The 20,034-nt window shown below is 43.0% G+C and overlaps 1 pseudogene; it reads right to left on the bottom strand.

Annotated features, from left to right (window-relative positions):
* Positions 1 to 3,073: 3,073 nt before the first annotated feature.
* On the bottom strand, positions 3,074 to 19,516 carry LOC110509442 (platelet-derived growth factor receptor beta-like; annotated as a pseudogene).
* Between the last annotated feature and the right edge of the window lie 518 nt (positions 19,517 to 20,034).

Here is a 20,034-nt window from a genome sequence, read left to right as displayed (position 1 = left end):
ATTTATGAAACAAATGAATTCTGACATTTACAATCAGTGTCTTTAATATGCTACTGAAAGCTGATGGAACATCCCTGACCAACAAATAGCATGAGAACCTTTGGATTGGGTAGACCTGCTTCTAGTTTTGTTGCACCTTACGTGTGGAATGATCTAGAATACACTTTAGAATGGGAGGAACTGGTGCCTCTAGGCTGTTAGGGGACCTTTTCACTGAAGAATGTGTCTGTTTATGATTGTGTTTGCTTAACGTGTATTGTTGTGTATAATAACGTCTATTTTAATGTGTATATGAATGTGTCATTTAAGGTGCATATTGTATTTTGATGTGTATTGTTGTGCTAAACAAGGCTCATCTGTTAAATAGACCTTGGTCTCAACATCGACTCCTTGTCAAAATAAACGTTAAAATAAAAATGTAGTGCTTAATGTTTTTAATCAATAATTCAAAACTTAATTTAGTTTTAAATTGGTAAGGCATTTGATAAGAATGAGAGGGGCAAATATAAGAGTTACATTACTGCAAACTTACAGAAAATGTGAACAGGAAATGTGAATTATTAGCAACAGGAAATGTGAATTATTATGTGGATTATAATTAATGGACATTTTTGTAAGGGTTGATACATTTTTTTGTATGGGAAAATCAAGTCTGAAATTTGAAGTGGAAATAAAAAAACTCAGATAAACCTCAAATACACTACAAGTTCTCCTGCAACAGGATGATCAACTTAAGATCCTACATCTGTACATTCTATATAAATTATGTATTCTCTCTTCAAATATACTTTTCTTTACAATTTGACAACTTCGATTAGATAACAATTGCATATAATAATGACAATTTCCATGTACATTTTTTTTATTTAACTAGGCAAGTCAGTTAAGAACAAATTCTTATTTACAATTACAGCCTAGGAACAGTGGGTTAACTGCTTGTTCAGTGGCAGAACAACAGATTTGTACCTTGTCAGCTCAGGGGTTTGAACTTGCAACTTTCCGGTTACTAGTCCAACTCTCTAACCACTAGGCTACCCTGTTTTTGTAAATCATAAAATGAAAATAGAAAAAGTACCTTTTTACATTTTAATTCATTTATTTTACCCTTATTTTACCAGGTAACTTGACTGAGAACACATTCTCATTTACAGCAATGACCTGGGGAATAGTTACTGGGGAAAGCAGGTATATATCCCTAATATACAAAAATAATGATGAGAAAAAATAATAACCAGATAATGTTTCCTAAAAGGGCCTGCAACATTGGTGTTTAACTAACACACATTGTCATCTGCAACATTGTTCTGTATAATAGACTCCTCTAACATCAGCACCCTAATGAGGCTACAGGAAACTCTCCTCCACTTCAGGGATGCATGGAGACTGGAGGAGACAACCTTCTTGTGTGAGGGCAGATACAGTTGAAGTCAGAAGTTTACATACACCTTCGCCAAATACATTTAAACTCAGTTTTTCACAATTCCTGACATTTAATCCTAGTAAAAATTCCCTGTATTAGGTCAGTTAGGATCACCACTTTATTTTAAGAATATGAAATGTCAGAATAATAGAAGAGAGAATTATTTATTTCAGCTTTTATTTCTTTCATCACGTTCCCAGTGGGTCAGACGTTTACATACACTCAGTTAGTATTTGGTAGCATTGCCTTTAAATTGTTTAACTAGGGTAAAACGTTTCGGGTAGCCTTCCACAAGCTTCCCACAATAAGTTGGGTGAATTTTGGCCCATTCCTCCTGGCAGAGCTGGTGTAACTGAGTCAGGTTTGTAGGCCTCCTTGCTCGCACACACTTTTTCAGTTCTTCTTATACATTTTCTATAGGATTGAGGTCAGGGCTTTGTGATGGCCACTCCAATACCTTGACTTTGTTGTTCTTAAGCCATTTTGCCACAACTTTGGGAGTATGCTTGGGGTCATTGTCCATTTGGAAGACCCATTTGCGACCAAGCTTCAACTTCCTGACTGATGCCTTGAGATGTTGCTTCAATATATCCACATAATTTTCCTGCCTCATGATGCCATCTATTTTGTGAAATGCACCAGTCCCTCCTGCAGCAAAGCACCCCCACAACATGATGCTGCCACCCCCATGCTTCACGGTTGGGATGGTGTTCTTCGGCTTGCAAGCCTCCCCTTTTTTCCTCCAAACATAACGATGGTCATTATGGCCAAACAGTTATATTTTTGTTTCATCAGACCAGAGGAAAGTTCTCCAAAAAGTACGATCTTTGTCCCCATGTGCAGTTGCAAACCTTAGTCTGGCTTTTTTGGGTGGTTTTGGAGCAGTGACTTCTTCCTTGCTGAGCGGCCTTTCAGGTTATGTCGATATAGGACTCGTTTTACTGTGGATATAGATACTTTTGTACCTGTTTCCTCAAGCATCTTCACAAGGTCCTTTGCTGTTGTTCTTGGACTGATTTGCACTTTTCGCACCAAAGGACATACATCTCTGGGAGACAGAATGCGTCTCCTTCCTGAGCGATATGACGGCTCCGTGGTCTCATGATGTTTATACTTGCATACTATTGTTTGTACGTGGTACCTTCAGGCGTTTGGAAACTGCTCCCAAGGATGAACCAGACTTGTGGAGGTCTACAATTTTTTTCTGAGGTCTTGGCTGACTTCTTTTGATTTTCCCATGATGTCAAGCAAAGAGGCACTGAGTTTGAAGGTAGGCCTCCAATTGACTCAAATTATGTCAATTAGCCTATCAGAAGCTTCTAAAGCCATGACATCATTTTCTGGAATTTTCCAAGCTGTTTAAAGGCAGTCAACTTAGTATATGTAAACTTCTGACCCAATGGGTAACGGGGTTCAGTGAATTATAGGTGAAATAATCTGTCTGTAAACGTTATTGGAAAAAATACTTGTGTCATGCACAAAGTAGATGTCCTACCCGACAAGTAATTTGTGGTGTGATTGAAAAACGAGTTTTAATGAAGTGTATGTAAACATCCGACTTCAACTGTACCTCTTCCTCTGTGCTGTCTACTGGCTCTTCTAGGAAGGTTTCTGGCTCAACTAGGGAGGCTGTATCAGTATTATAATGGTCAGTCATGCTATTAATGGAAGGTAGAAAAAAAACAGTGGTTTTACTTTATTACTCTCAGAGGAAAATGCAGTGCAGAATTGGGCAATCGTCAAATGCTGCCCCTGTCTCACACAGTCACACTTCCTGTGGCAAACTGGCAGCCACAGGGTTTACAGATTAGACACACACTCTGTGGAGAGAACGTCCTATGTTGCCTTGATGTACTCTGTGTGGCGATGTTCAGCACCTCACCACCTCCTGCTTCTGCCTCTATGACTGCATGGATATCTGGGATGTTGATGATGTATTCAGTCTGGGAGGGGCCAGCCTCCTCCCAGGTCTCTCCTGTCTTCTGCCCTCCTAGATCCCCCGAGGAGACTGGTTCCCTGCTGGTCTAGGTTTGGTTTTGACTACAGCTGGGTGGTCGCTCTTCGGGAAAGCTCTCATTCACCTGGGTCTATTTCTTTGACGGTTTGGAAATTATATGTATCTACTAATTGTAGATATACATGAGAAATCAACATATTAAAACGCCATAGTGTTAAGGATGATCTATCATGGTTGTCTTTACCTTTCTGTAAGTCTTAGTCAGCTGGTTTCCCATCGAATGAGCTAGAGAGGAGAACTGTGGCCTCTTCTCCAGTTTCTCATCAACACTTGCACATGGCATCATAGCTGAAAGAACCAAATCAAACTCAGAGTTAATGTCACTTTGTCCTATGTTTTACTTACAACCACAAACATTCCTACAGACAAAGAGAGACGGATGAGGCCTCAGATCTTGTCTGTAGAATGAGTGGGTTTGGGCATCCTATATTCTCTCTTCAATGCAGTGTAGAACTGTTGATTCACGGGAATGTCAGGATAGGGCGTTCCTCCTGAAGTTAGGCAAAAACAGAGCACATACCTAATATCAAGACATGTATTCATAAATGATATCTAGTTGCAATAAATAAACAATTAAAATACATCCGTAATATGCAGAGAATGTTCTATTTACCTAGGGTAAAAAGGGTCGCCCCCAGGTGATAAGGGTAGGTAACAACACATTCACCACGTTGATCCTCAACACAGGGGGCCCTCAGGGGTGCCTGCTCAGTCCCCTCCTGTACTCCCTGTTCACTCATGACTGCATGCCAGGCACAACTCCAACACCATCATTAAGTTTGCCAATGACACATCAGTGGTAGGCCTGATCACCGACAACGACAAGACAGCCTGTAGGGAGGAGGTTCGAGACCTGGCCGTGTGGTGCCAGGACAACAACCTCTCCCTCAATGTGATCAAGACAAAGGAGATGATTGTGGACTACAGGAAAAAGAGGACAGAGCACGGCCCCATTTTCATCGACTGGGCTGTAGTGGAGCAGGTTGAGAGCTTCAAGTTCTTTGGTGTCCACATCACCAACAAACTAACATGGTCCAAGCATACCAAGACAGTCGTGAAGAGGGCACATCAAAACCTATTCCCCCTCAGGAGACTGCAAAGATTTGGCATGGGGCCTCAGATCCTCAAAAGGTTCTACAGCTGCACCATCGAGAGCATCCTGAATGGTTGCATCACTGCCTGGTATGGCAACTGCTCGGGCCTCCGACCGCAAGGCACTACAGAGAGTAGTGCATACGACCCAGTACATCACTGGGGCAAAGCTTCCTGCCATCTAGGACCTCTATACCAGGCGGTGTCAGAGGAAGGCCCTAAAAATTGTCAAAGACTCCAGCCACCCTAGTCATAAACTGTTCTCTCTGCTACCGCATGGGAAGCGGTACCAGAGTGCCAAGTCTAGGTCCAAGAGGCTTCTGAATAGTTTCTACCCCCAAGCCATAAGACTCCTGAAGATCTAATCAAATGGCTCCCCAGACTATTTGCATTCCCCCCTCCTTCACACATCTGCTACTCTGTTGTTATCATCCATGCATAGTCACTTTAATAACTCTACCTATAGTGCCTTGCGAAAGAATTCGGCCCCCTTGAACTTTGCGACCTTTTGCCACATTTCAGGCTTCAAACATAAAGATATAAAACTGTATTTTTTTTGTGAAGAATCAACAACAAGTGGGACACAATCATGAAGTGGAACGACGTTTATTGGATATTTCAAACTTTTTTAACAAATCAAAAACTGAAAAATTGGGCGTGCAAAATTATTCAGCCCCTTTACTTTCAGTGCAGCAAACTCTCTCCAGAAGTGCAGTGAGGATCTCTGAATGATCCAATGTTGACCTAAATGACTAATGATGATAAATACAATCCACCTGTGTGTAATCAAGTCTCCGTATAAATGTACCTGCACTGTGATAGTCTCAGAGGTCTGTTAAAAGCGCAGAGAGCATCATGAAGAAAAAGGAACACACCAGGCAGGTCCGAGATACTGTTGTGAAGAAGTTTAAAGCCGGATTTGGATACAAAAAGATTTCCCAAGCTTTAAACATCCCAAGGAAGCACTGTGCAAGCAATAATATTGAAATGGAAGGAGTATCAGACCACTGCAAATCTACCAAGACCTGGCCGTCCCTCTAAACTTTCAGCTCATACAAGGAGAAGACTGATCAGAGATGCAGCCAAGAGGCCCATGATCACTCTGGATGAACTGCAGAGATCTACAGCTGAGGTGGGAGACTCTGTCCATAGGACAACAATCAGTCGTATATTGCACAAATCTGGCCTTTATGGAAGAGTGGCAAGAAGAAAGCCATTTCTTAAAGATATCCATAAAAAGTGTTGTTTAAAGTTTGCCACAAGCCACCTGGGAGACACACCAAACATGTGGAAGAAGGTGCTCTGGTCAGATGAAACCAAAATGGAACTTTTTGGCAACAATGCAAAACGTTATGTTTGGCGTAAAAGCAACACAGCTCATCACCCTGAACACACCATCCCCACTGTCAAACATGGTGGTGGCAGCATCATGGTTTGGGCCTGCTTTTCTTCAGCAGGGACAGGGAAGATGGTTAAAATTGATGGGAAGATGGATGGAGCCAAATACAGGACCATTCTGGAAGAAAACCTGATGGAGTCTGCAAAAGACCTGAGACTGGGACGGAGATTTGTCTTCCAACAAGACAATGATCCAAAACATAAAGCAAAATCTACAATGGAATGGTTCAAAAATAAACATATCCAGGTGTTAGAATGGCCAAGTCAAAGTCCAGACCTGAATCCAATCGAGAATCTGTGGAAAGAACTGAAAACTGCTGTTCACAAATGCTCTCCATCCAACCTCACTGAGCTCGAGCTGTTTTGCAAGGAGGAATGGGAAAAAATTTCAGTCTCTCGATGTGCAAAACTGATAGAGACATACCCCAAGCGACTTACAGCTGTAATCGCAGCAAAAGGTGGCGCTACAAAGTATTAACTTAAGGGGGCTGAATAATTTTGCACGCCCATTTTTTCAGTTTTTGATTTGTTAAAAAGTTTGAAATATCCAATAAATGTCGTTCCACTTCATGATTGTGTCCCACTTGTTGTTGATTCTTCACAAAAAAATACAGTTTTATATCTTTATGTTTGAAGCCTGAAATGTGGCAAAAGGTCGCAAAGTTCAAGGGGGCCGAATACTTTCGCAAGGCACTGTATATGTACATGTTACCTCAATTACCTCGACTAACCGGTGCCCCCACACATTGACTCTGTACCGGTACCCCCCTGTATATTGTCTTGCTATTGTCATTTTACTGCTGCTCTTTAATTACTTGTTACTTTTATTTCTTATTCTTATTTGTATGTGTTGAATATTTTTTTAACTGCATTGTTGGTTAGGGGTTTGCAAGTAAGCATTTCACTGTAAGGTCTAAACCTGTTGTATTTGGCGCATGTGACTAATAACATTTGATTTGATTTGATCTCCCAAAGCAGAATGCCAAAAGACCAAACATCACTCAATGTTCTGTAGAGGTTCTGGAAGATACTCTCTGGAGCCATCCACTTCAGTGGCAAGAATGTGTACAATATCAGAGACAAACATTAATACAGTGGGGCAAAAAAGTATTTAGTCAGCCACCAATTGTGCAAGTTCCCCCACTTAAAAAGATGAGAGAGGCCTGTAATTTTCATCATAGGTACACTTCAACTATGACAGACAAAATTAGAAAAAAAAATCCAGAAAATCACATTGTAGGATTTTTAAAGAATTTATTTGCAAATTATGGTGGAAAATAAGTATTTGGTCAATAACAAAAGTTTATCTCAATACTTTGTTATATACCCTTTGTTGGCAATGACAGAGGTCAAACGTTTTCTGTAAGTCTTCACAAGGTTTTCACACACTGTTGCTGGTATTTTGGCCCATTCCTCCATGCAGATCTCCTCTAGAGCGGTGATGTTTTGGGGCTGTTGCTGGGCAACATGGACTTTCAACTCCCTCCAAAGATTTTCTATGGGGTTGAGATCTGGAGACTGGCTAGGCCACTCCAGGACCTTGAAATGCTTCTTACGAAGCCACTCCTTCGTTGCCTGGGCGATGTGTTTGGGATCATTGTCATGCTGAAAGACCCAGCCACGTTTCATCTTCAATGCCCTTGCTGATGGAAGGAGGTTTTCACTCAAAATCTCATGATACATGGCCCCATTCATTCTTTCCTTTACACGGATCAGTCGTCCTGGTCCCTTTGCAGAAAAACAGCCCCAAAGCATGATGTTTCCACCCCCATGCTTCACAGTAGGTATGGTGTTCTTTGGATACAACTCAGCATTCTTTGTCCTCCAAACACGATGAGTTGAGTTTTTACCAAAAAGTTATATTTTGGTTTCATCTGACCATATGACATTCTCCCAATCTTCTTCTGGATCATCCAAATGCTCTCTAGCAAACTTCAGATGGGCCTGGACATGTACTGGCTTAAGCAGGGGGACACGTCTGGCACTGCAGGATTTGAGTCCCTGGCGGCGTAGTGTGTTACTGATGGTAGGCTTTGTTACATTGGTCCCAGCTCTCTGCAGGTCATTCACTAGGTCCCACCGTGTGGTTCTGGGATTTTTGCTCACCATTATTGTGATCATTTTGACCCCACGGGGTGAGATCTTGCGTGGAGCCCCAGATCGAGGGAGATTATCAGTGGTCTTGTATGTCTTCCATTTCCTAATAATTGCTCCCACAGTTGATTTCTTCAAACCAAGCTGCTTACCTATTGCAGATTCAGTCTTCCCAGCCTGGTGCAGGTCTACAATTTTGTTTCCGGTGTCCTTTGACAGCTCTTTGGTCTTGGCCATAGTGGAGTTTGGAGTGTGACTGTTTGAGGTTGTGGACAGGTGTCTTTTATACTGATAACAAGTTCAAACAGTTGCCATTAATACAGGTAACGAGTGGAGGACAGAGGAGCCTCTTAAAGACGAAGTTACAGGTCTGTGAGAGCCAGAAATCTTGATTGTTTGTAGGTGACCAAATACTTATTTTCCAACACAATTTGCAAATAAATTCAGAAAAAATCCTACAATGTGATTTTCTGGATTTTTTTCTCTCTAATTTTGTCTGTCATAGTTGAAGTGTACCTATGACAAGCCTCTCATATTTTTAAGTGGGAGAACTTGCACAATTGGTGGCTGACAAAATACTTTTTTGCCCCACTGTATATGCCATTTAGCAGATGCTTTTATCCAAAGCGACGTGCGTGCTGTTAGGTAATCCACTGAGCTGCAGCAGACATTAGGTTAACTATTGAACTACAGAGGACATTAGGTTAACTATTGAGCTACAGAGGACATTAGGTAACCTATTGAGCTACAGAGGACATTAGGTAACCTATTGAGCTACAGAGGACATTAGGTAATCCACTGAGCTGCAGCAGACATTAGGTTAACTATTGAACTACAGAGGACATTAGGTTAACTATTGAGCTATAGAGGACATTAGGTTAACTATTGAACTACAGAGGACATTAGGTAATCCACTGAGCTGCAGCAGACATTAGGTTAACTATTGAACTACAGAGGACATTAGGTGACCTATTGAGCTACAGAGGACATTAGGTTAACTATTGAGCTACAGAGGACATTAGGTAACCTATTGAGCTACAGAGGACATTAGGTAACCTATTGAGCTACAGAGGACATTAGGTAACCTATTGAGCTACAGAGGACATTAGGTAACCTATTGAGCTACAGAGGACATTAGGTAACCTATTGAGCTACAGAGGACATTAGGTAACCTATTGAGCTACAGAGGACATTAGGTAATCCATTGAGCTACAGAGGAAATTGGGTAACATATTGAGCTAAAGAGGACATTAGGTAACCTATTGAGCTATAGAAGACATTAGGTAACCCATTGAGCTACAGAGGAAATTGGGTAACATATTGAGCTAAAGAGGACATTAGGTAACCCAATTTAGGTCAAGACAGGTGTAATATAGAATTACAGATGTATTTGTGGCAAATGGCCTTCTGTTTGTGGTACAGTGACGCAAATTGACATTGTTTTGGTAGTCTGACCAAAGTCTTGTACCTTCTATACCATAAAGACTCTGGGAAAGCTGTTTCACATCCTCTCCTGATCTACCGCCCCAAAAAAAAAAGCCAAGAAAAAAACCTCAGTTGAACCGCAGCCCAGATTTCCCATAACTCAAACATATTCTGGCAACAACAACTTCAATACAGTGGGAAGTTTTAGTGTTTAAAAACCCTCAGAACATTTGATGCCAGCTTTTTTACCTAAAACATATTTCACATTCAGGATGTACAGAATTAACCATCAAGACAAAAAAAAATAGTTTGCGCAAAGTATTAACCCACTTCTGGAAGTTCCTTATAAAAACAGTGTTTCAGTTTCAATCACTTTCACCTCAGAACATAATGGCTGTTTGATGGTTTCTTCCCCTCCATTACTTAGTACAGACCAGGATGGGAGAGACATAATATATACAGTACAAGTCAAAAGTTTGGACAGACATACTCATTCAAGGGTTTTTCTTAATTTTTACAAACTTCCAAGGATGTGCAAAGCTGTCATCAAGGCAAAGGGTGGTTAACTTGAATAATATCAAATATCAAATATATTTTGATTTGTTTAACACTTTTTTGGTTACTACATGATTCCATATGTGTTATTTCATAGTTTTAATGTCTTCACTATTATTCTACAATGTAGAAAATTGTAGAAATAAAGAAAAACCCTGTAATGAGTAGGTGTGTCCAAACTTTTGACTGGTACTGTATTTTTTTTATCCAGTCGGATAAACACTCCAAACAGTCAATCCGACCCCTCGGAGGCATCCGCATGGTCCTAAAGCACACCGTTTCCTTGTTTTGTATCACATTCCCCAGTTAAAGTTGTGCCCCTGCGACACACACTATACTTCTTTAAATGGCCTGTATACAAATACACTACAATAAAAGCTAAACAAATGAAGTCAACCTACCTTGTAGGCTACGGTAGCTGGTCTACACTGTTGGCATAGGTTCAAATCCAGCCTACTTGTCACGCCCTGACCGTATAGAGCTTTTTTTGTCTCTATTTTGGTTTGGTCAGGGTGTGATTTGGGTGGGCAGTCTATGTTCTATGTTCTATGATTTTCTATTTCTAGGTGGTTGGCCGGGTGTGGTTCTCAGAGGCAGCTGTCTATCGTTGTCTCTGATTGAGAACCATACTTAGGTACCCTTTTCCCCCCACCTGTTTTGTGGGAAGTTAACTTTGTCTTTGTTCAGGGCACATAGCCCAAAGCTTCACGGTTGTTTTTTTGTTCTTCGTTTTGTCGACGTCATTTTTAAATAAAGTTCAAATGTACGCTTACCATGCTGCACCTTGGTCCAGTCCTTCAGCCAGCCGTGACACTACTGCCCTTCGACACAACCTCTTTCCTCACTCTCATCCTCTCTATCTCTGTTCAATAAAGTAAAATACCTTATATATATATATATATATTAAAGAACTCATTCTGCGTTTGGCTATGTAGTTGGAGTTGTTCATGACGTCATGGGCCAAGCCAAAGTCACAGATCTTAACCAGCTTTTCCTCACAGACGAGAGCGTGAGGACAGGGACAACAGTTCAAACAAGCTGTTATTGAAGTGTCTTGTGGGTTCACTAAGATTATTTCCTCGCGGCATCAGTAATGAATGAATGTTTGATGTGACATGGCATGAAATGTTATTACATGATCCGGTATTAATAAGATCGGACTGTGAATCAATCTGTTAAAGCGGATATAAGCCAGCTGTAATGAGTCATATGTTCTTGGATGACAGGAAGTCCATGCCCTTAGCCACAGTGTATCTCAGAATAGGGGAGTCACTGATAACGCCATGTCTGCTCTCTCTTGGCCTGAGCAAACTAACAGAGAACAAACAATAGTCACAAACTCTGAGACAACCTGATGGTTTTGATCAAAGTACTATTTAAAGGCAATGTCTGGTTACACAAGAGGTTGAAACATTAACAATCATTTTATGGAAGCCGCTTGCATGTCAAACATCAAGGTGGAGTGAGAGGCTTCCCTATTTTGGTCTCTTCAGCAGCATTTCAACATCAGAGACAATGTCTACCCACCATCTGTCTGACAGGGAAGTTTAAATGTTTCCAACACGATATCAGGCTGAGGGTTAGTCTGTTTCCACTATATCAGGCTGAGGGTTAGTCTGTTTCCACTATATCAGGCTGAGGGTTAGTCTGTTTCCACTATATCAGGCTGGGGGTTAGTCTGTTTTCATTATAACAGGGTGAGGGTTAGTCTGTTTCCATTATAACAGGCTGGGGGTTAGTATGGTTCACACTATATCAGGCTGAGGATTAGTCTGTTTCCATTAAAACAGGTTGAGGGTTAGTCTGTTTCCATTATAACAGGCTGAGGGTTAGTATGGTTCACACTATATCAGACTGAGGGTTAGTATGGTTCACACTATATCAGGCTGAGGGTTAGTCTGTTTTCATTAAAACAGGTTGAGGGTTAGTCTGTTTCCATTATAACAGGTTGAGGGTTAGTGTGGTTTCCACTATAAAAGGCTGAGGGTTAGTTTGGTCCACTCTATATCAGGCTAAGGGTAAGTGTGAGGACGTTGGTAACATGTAAAAATGCAGAGTCAGGTGCAGGACACAGTTCTGAGTAATCATCCAAAATTTTCTCCAAAATAAGTGAGATTCCAACAAGGACAAATACAATAATCCCAAGCACGAACAACGAGAACCCGCATGACAAACAATAATGCACAAAACAGAGGGAAATCAGAGGGTTAAATAAGGAACATAGAAACCAGGTGTGCATGATCAAGACAAAAATGAAAATGAAACATAGATTGGTGGTGTCTAGAAAGCCGGTAGACCAACGTCTACCGCCGAACACAGCCCGAAGAAGGAGAGGGACCAACTTCGGTCGAAGTCGTGACAGTACCCCCCTCTTGACGCGCGAGTGCCGAAACCATTCATCCACTGCAGGAGCCTCGATCTGGCTCTGATGCCAAGGTTCCAGGACCGGGTGATAACCTAGCACACACTGGAAAGGGGATAGGTTAGTGGAAGATTGGCGAAGGGAGTTTTGGGCCATGAAAAACGACCACTCACCTGGCCGGTCCTGGCAATAGGACCGCAGAAAACTACCCACATCCTGGTTTACTCTCTCTACCTGCCCGTTACTCTCGGGGTGAAAACCTGAGGTGAGGCTAACCGAGACCCCCAGGCGTTCCATAAACGCCCTCCAGACTTTAGACGTGAATTGGGGACCAGTACTTCCCAGCAAGACAGCGCACTGTCCGACCGATGCCAGGATGACCCGAGGAGGGTGACGTGTGAGCCCAATAGATCGCGGACATCAAATGGAACGTACAGACACCCAACTGGACACTGTGGGGGAGTGGGCTCTGCACGTGACGCCCGCTCGATGTCCGCGTCCACCTCCCATACCACTGAACCACCAGGCAAGAAGCTGGAATTATGGGAGTGGGCTCTGCGGACCGCTCCTCCGTGTCATACATCCTGGACAGTGTGTCTGCCTTAACATTCTGGGAACCTGGTCTGTAGGATAGAGTGAAAACAAAGCGGGTGAAAAAAACATGGCCCACCTCGCCTGGCGAGGGTTCAATCTCCTAGCTGCCCGAATGTACTCCAGATTGCAGTGGTCAGTCCAAATGAGGAAAGGGTGTTTAGCCCCCTCAAGCCAATGTCTCCACGCTTTCAGAGCCCTGACAACAGCCAACAGCTCCCGGTCCCCCACATCATAGTTTCGCTCCGCTGGGCTGAGCCTCTTCGAGAAGAAAGCGTAGGGGCGGAGCTTTAGTGGTGTACCCGAGCACTGAGACATTACAGCCCCTATCCCAGCCTCGGATGCATCCACCTCAACTATGAACGCTAAGGAGTGATCAGGATGAGCCAGCACGGGAGCCGAGGTAAACAGAGCCTTCAGTTGACAAAAATCCCTGTCCGCCTCCGCTGACCACTGCAGTTGCACCCGTCCTCCCCTCAGCAAGGAGGTAATGGGAGCCGCTACCTGACCGAAACCCCGGATAAATCTCAGGTAGTAGTTGGCAAACCCTAAGAACCGCTGCACCTCCTTTACCGTGGTTGGAGTCGGCCAATTAGGCACGGCTGAAATGTGGTCATTCTCCATCTCCACCCCTGACTCGGAAAAGCGGTACCCTGGGAAGGAGATGGACTGTTGGAAGAACAGACATTTCTCACCCTTGACGTACAGGTCATGCTCCAACAGTCGACCAAGCACCTTGCACACCAAAGACACATGCTCGGCGCGTGTAGCAGAGTATATTAGAATGTAATCTATATACACCACTACACCCTGCCCGTGCAGGTCCCTGAAAATCTCGTCTACAAAGGATTGGAAAACTGATGGAGCATTCATCAACCTGTAAGGCATGACTAGATATTCATACTGCCCAGATGTAGTCTTCCACTCATCCCCTCCCTTGATACGCACCAGGTTGTAAGCACTCCTGAGGTCCAATTTTGGGAAAAAGTGCGCCCCGTGCAATGACTCTGTCATACTGGCTATGAGAGGTAGTGGGTAACTGTATTTTATCGTGATCTGATTCAAACCTCGATAGTCAATACACGGGCGCAAACCTCCATCCTTCACAAAAAAGAAATTCGAGGAGACCGGTGAAATGGAAGGCCGAATGTATCCCTGTCCCAGAGATTCGGTGACATATGTTTCCATTGCCACCGTCTCCTCCCGTGACAGAGGATACACGTGACTCCTGGGAAGCGCAGCATCTACCAGAAGATTTATCGCACAATCCCCCGGTCGATGTGGTGGTAATTGAGTTTTTTTTCTTTTTACAGAAGGCGAGTGCCAAATCGGCATATTCGGGGCGAATGTGCATGGTGGATACCTGGATTGGACTCTCCATCGTAGTGGCACCTAAGGAAACACCTACACACCTCCCTTGGCACTGACGAGACCATCCCTTGAGAGCCCTCTGTTGCCACAAAATAATAGGATCATGAGAGGCCAACCAGGGAAGGCCCAACACAACAGGAAACGCACGAGAGTCGATCAGAAAGAGACTAATTCTCTCCTCATGATTCTCCTGTGTTATTATACGGAGTGGAGCTTTGACCTCCCTGATTAGCCCTGACCCCAACGGACAACTATCTAAGGCATGTACAGGGAAGGGGACATCAACAGGAACAATAGGAATCACTAAACTAAGTGCAAAGGTACGGTCAATAAAGTTCCCAGCTGCGCCTGAATCTACTGTCGTCATATGCTGGGAATGCTGGGAAAACTTGCACATATGTGCAACGGGAGCTCTGGGTGAGGTGTGTAATACAATAATCCCAAGCACGAACAACGAGAACCCACATGACAAACAATAACGCACAAAACAGAGAGGGAAATCAGAGGGTTAAATAAGGAACATAATTAATGGAATAGAAACCAGGTGTGTATGATCAAGACAAAACAAAACGAAAATGAAACATAGATTGGTGGTGTCTAGAAAGTCGACCACCGAACACTGCCCGAAGAAGGAGAGGGACCAACTTCGGCAGAAGTTGTGACAGTAAGTATTGTTTCCACTATATCAGGCTGAGGGTTAGTATGGTTCACTCCATATCAGGCTGAGGATTAGTGTTGTTTCCACTATAACAGGCTGAGGGTTAGTATGGTTCACTCCATATCAGGCTGAGGATTAGTGTTGTTTCCACTATAACAAGCTGAGGGTTAGTATGTTTCCCAATGTATCAGGCTGAGCGTTTGCATGGTTTCCACTATATCAGGCTGAGGGTTAGTATCGCCCACACTATAACAGGCTGAGGGTTAGTATGTTTCCCAATGTATCAGGCTGAGGGTTAGCATGGTTTCCACCATATCAGGCTGAGGGTTAGCATGGTTTCCACTATATCAGGCTGAGGGTTAGCATGGTTTCCACTATAACAGGCTGAGGGTTAGTATGTTTCCCAATGTATCAGGCTGAGGGTTAGCATGGTTTCCACCATATCAGGCTGAGGGTTAGCATGGTTTCCACTATATCAGGCTGAGGGTTAGTATCGCCCACACTATAACAGGCTGAGGGTTAGTATGTTTCCCAATGTATCAGGCTGAGGGTTAGCATGGTTTCCACTATATCATGCTGAGGGTTAGCATTGTTTCCACTATCTCTACCTTGTCCTTGTTTGCTGTCCTGATGGTAGGTTGTCTCATAGGCCGACAGCTCAATGCCTGCATACTTGACGTTATCGCTCAGCTCTTGCACGGGGACATAATTTAAAGAATCCTCCTTAGTCATGTCCATGTAACCCCCATTGCTCTCTCTGACAAACACGAAGGGGCACAACAGTAAGTGCCAGTATGTCTTTGATTGTGAAGTGCTGCACATATCAGCATCCCTGCATTTTTTAAATCTGTGTAGTACTGCAAGAAGGTGTGCCTTTTGCGGTGGAGGTAGTCAACCAAGTCGCCGTAGCAACAGTACTCAGTTATTAGGTATATAGGACAGTTGTTAATACACACACTTTGACTGACGTGGTAAATATGTTAAGGCCTAGATTCAAACCTGAACTGTGGAAGATCTGCATTACGGTGCGATTGATTGACATTTAAATAACATTTCCATTTGAGCTGACACATGCAGCGTTTATCATGAATACGGTCTCCACCAACACAAAAACATTGCCTGTAAAAGGTGCACAGACGATTGGATTGAATCTAACCCGAAGTCGTTAAAGTAGTGGTATGCTTCCCAGTTCCCACCTCATTTGGTACAGGTCCCGAGTAGGTTGACAATGTTTACATGGGACCCGAGGGGACTCATTATTTTCAGCTCAGATATCAGAGGCTGAGTCTCACTTCTTCTTGCTGTGGTTGTCCGTCAAATGCAATAGGAGAACACACAGCATTGCAATATTATTCCGTGGTAGAGAAAGAGGACATAGGTCTGTGGTTTGCGTGTACATTTTAGGATTTTGTTTTGTTTTGAAGTTGTTGGTGACGCATAAAGCACTTACACTTGAGCATCTTCACAGCCACTTTGGTGGTGGACTGGGTGTGACCAAATCCGTATGCTGTTGCCTCCACGACCCTCCTGAACGTGTGACCTAGTGTGACAGAAAATGAGGTGCACTGTTAGCTTAGCCAACGCCAAATCTATCAATAAAGTATGATTTATACAGTATATAGGCTACGCTATTCACATAATTATGCTAAAACATATTCACTGACTTACTGAGTTGTAATATTCCCTCACTCAGGACCATGCTGTCTCGGGGCACCTCCCACTCACAGTCATAGGGCAGGTGCATAGGGTCGATGTAGGTGCACTCATGGCTGTCTGAGCTTGCTGACTCCATCACCTTCCATCAAATCTCATAGCTGGGCTTCTGAAGACAGAGAACAAAAGCCTGTCAGAGTTTTATAAATCATTATATATATATATGATATACTTAACTGTCCCCGACGGGAGATATGTCTTGGACAATTAAAGAGTGCTGTTGTTTCCACGTAAATACATAGAATCAGATTGATTCAACGTACCTAGAATAACATGGCCATCCTACACCCACACAAATGTTTGTTATGACATCAAGGCTGTGACTTAGGTGGCAGTTCAGTTCCACATGAAGGCTCTTTAGACCTGCTAGCTAGGCTCCAGTCCGTTATCGTCATCATCCCTAATGTTACAGTCTCATCTTCAACAGTAGCATCACTATCAACACAAATGTGATGGGTCCTTGAAAAGCACTATATACGGTAGGGCCCATATGTTAGTATTAGGAGATGGAGATAGGTTTCTGTGTGCGTGTCACCTTTCTCCAGAGGGCAATGAGGAAGATGACAGTGATGACTACGAGGACTAACACTGCAGCCAGCACAGCCACCTGGGAGAACAGAGCTGCAGACACACACACAGAGATAGGAGCTCATACAACAGGTGGTCCTCTGTGGCTCAGTTGGTAGAACATGGCTCTTGCAATACCAGGGTAGTGGATTTTGATTTGTAAAATATGTATTTGGATAAAAGCATCTGCTAAATGGCATGTTATGTACTCTGTTAGTCACAGAGTATTTTCATCAGTTAATCAAAAATGATTTGACATCAGTTGTTGATAGTTACTGTAAATACTTATTTTCATTGTGTCATAGTCCTTGACTTCAATCCATGCTGAGTCAGTGCTTACAGTTGGAGACGAGTTTGATGTCCCAGGCCCTGTGACTTCTGTCGTTGCGTAGTGACATAACACTGTTCATGGCCTGAAAGGTCAACAGGCTGCGGACCTGGTAGACTCCTGAGGTCTCAATGTATCTCACGCTCATCTGGATGCTGCCGTTGTCTGGATCAGCCAGAAGAGTGATTCCATGCTGTGGTCTTACGACTGCATCTGGGTGATGAGGTCATAATTGTGGATTCTCTTGGTGATGATATAAAAATATCAGAGTTGGGGTCAATTCCATTTAAATTCCAGTCAATTCAGAAAGCAGACCAAATACCAATTCCCCTTCCAAGTTTTCTTCATTGAAAATCATTGAAGAGAATTGGAATTCTACTTCTTGAATCAACTGGAACTGAAATGTAATTGACCCCAACCCTGGAAAATATTATTGTTCAGTTTATGAGACTTTCTATCTCAGTGAAATATTGGGTGACTGAAAAAACAACTATATACTATTGAGTGTCTAAAATAAGCAACAGGTCTAACAATTATGACTAATATTTACGAATGTGGCCCTAGCGCTGCACTACCCTCTACAGTTTGAGAGGAGAAAGTCGCAACACAACTGAAGAGGCTGAATATGCTTCATTGTGTTGGTCAGTATTTATTTCCAGGGTTTTTCCCTCTTACTTTCCCAAGGTTTCACAGCTGTACCAGTGAACAGTGGGTGTGGGGGCCCCATCTGTGACACAGAGCACACCGTGGCCCTGGTCCATGTGCTGGTTAGACAGATCTACTATCTTCGGGGGACCTGCAGGGAGAGGAAATATCCCATGAGAATGTGAAAAGTAAGTATGGAAACATAGGTAGGCCATTGTTTTATCACTAGAAAGAAACTATTCACCATCCTTTATATTCCAATGTGATAACTTAATCAAGGAAAATGTATGACTGAATAGTGACCCTGTCTGTAATGTAGACACGTCTAATGCTCCAGAGCGGATAATTATATCTCAGCTGTGTATTTATCTATCTTACCCTTGACCTGCAGGTCAAAGGTGATCTCTTTGACGTCATCTCCATTGGCCACCTGGACGGTGTAGAGACCCATCTGTCCATCCTGACCCTTACCAAGATAGGAGTACCGAGGTAATTGGAAGTCAAAGGTCAAAAGGAAAATAACACAATCAATATCAATACAACTTTATTGTCCATGTTATAGAACAACAGAAATGTGTCTGCTTCTAGGTATTTGTCATGGGGCTTATGCATTGATTGTCATCATAATCACATATTTGATTATGTTGGGATGTCAATGACATGTATGATGGGTACCTGGTGTTTGGTGTCAAGGGTACCGTGTCCCCAGCAAGGGTGGTGTTGTCTCTGGTCCATAACACCTGAGGTTTGGGATACGCTTCGATCTGCACTGTGAGCTCAATGCTCTCGTTCCTTCGTCGCTGAAACATTGGTGCTGACGGAAGGTTCCAAATTCACTAAGCATTGTTCTGTAACATGGCATTGGAATAGAAGAATACTGCCTTATAGGTGAAAGGCAAGAACCTCAATCAGTTAGTGACTTTCCAAAGCGGAAGCACACAAAGCCCATTTAGCCCCCATTGCAATGTGCTTAGTATTTCCACTTTTTCAGTTGATGAATTAAAAAGTGTTACTAGGCCAATGTGAGTTTGGAAAAGCTTTGAGGGTGTTTGCTCACCCAGAACAGTGACAGTGAGATTAACCATGGCTGACTGTCCTGACAAAGTGTCCTGCCCCCAGCAGGTGTACTGGCCCGAGTCCTCCAAAGTAGCTCTGGAGATGTTCAAGAAGGAGCGGATTCTGAGCTCCCGGTTCCCTGGTAGAAAGTCTGTCACTGCCTCAATCATCTTCAGATGGAAACACAATATAACAGAAGTAACAACAGCTTTTAACAACAGCATAATTGTCCAAAAAAAGGAGTTGATTATGCTTGGTAATATGTGTCACATATGATCAGGGGCACAACTTTGGTTTTAGAATTAGTTTGTTTGTTATCCAGTCGGATTAACACTCTTAACAGCCAACCAGACCGCTTACTCAGTACAAAGACTGCCATGTCCTTGGTCTCCTCTGTCGAGGGCTTCACTGGTGGAGGACCAGCACACTGGTGGTTCCTCTGTCCTCCACAGACAGTCCCTCCAGGCTGGGCTCGTGAGCAGACTTCCAGGTCACCTTGCTCCAACCAGAACAGACCACTGTGAAGGAGGAGTTGGTGCTCAGTGTGACCTCCTTTTCACATGATGGAATCATGTTAAATAAAATACAAATGTGATGGAATCATGTTAAATAAAATACAAACGTGATGGAATCATGTTAAATAAAATACAAATGTGATGGAATCATGTTAAATAAAATACAAACGTGATGGAATCATGTTAAATAAAATACAAAAATGTGATGGAATCATGTTAAATAAAAT

Source organism: Oncorhynchus mykiss, chromosome 29 (genome assembly GCF_057628025.1).
Source record: "Oncorhynchus mykiss isolate SJ-2025 chromosome 29, ASM5762802v1, whole genome shotgun sequence".
Lineage (NCBI taxonomy): Eukaryota > Metazoa > Chordata > Actinopteri > Salmoniformes > Salmonidae > Oncorhynchus > Oncorhynchus mykiss.
The sequence above is the reverse complement of the archived record's forward strand: the minus strand, read 5'-3'. Positions and strand labels throughout refer to the sequence as shown.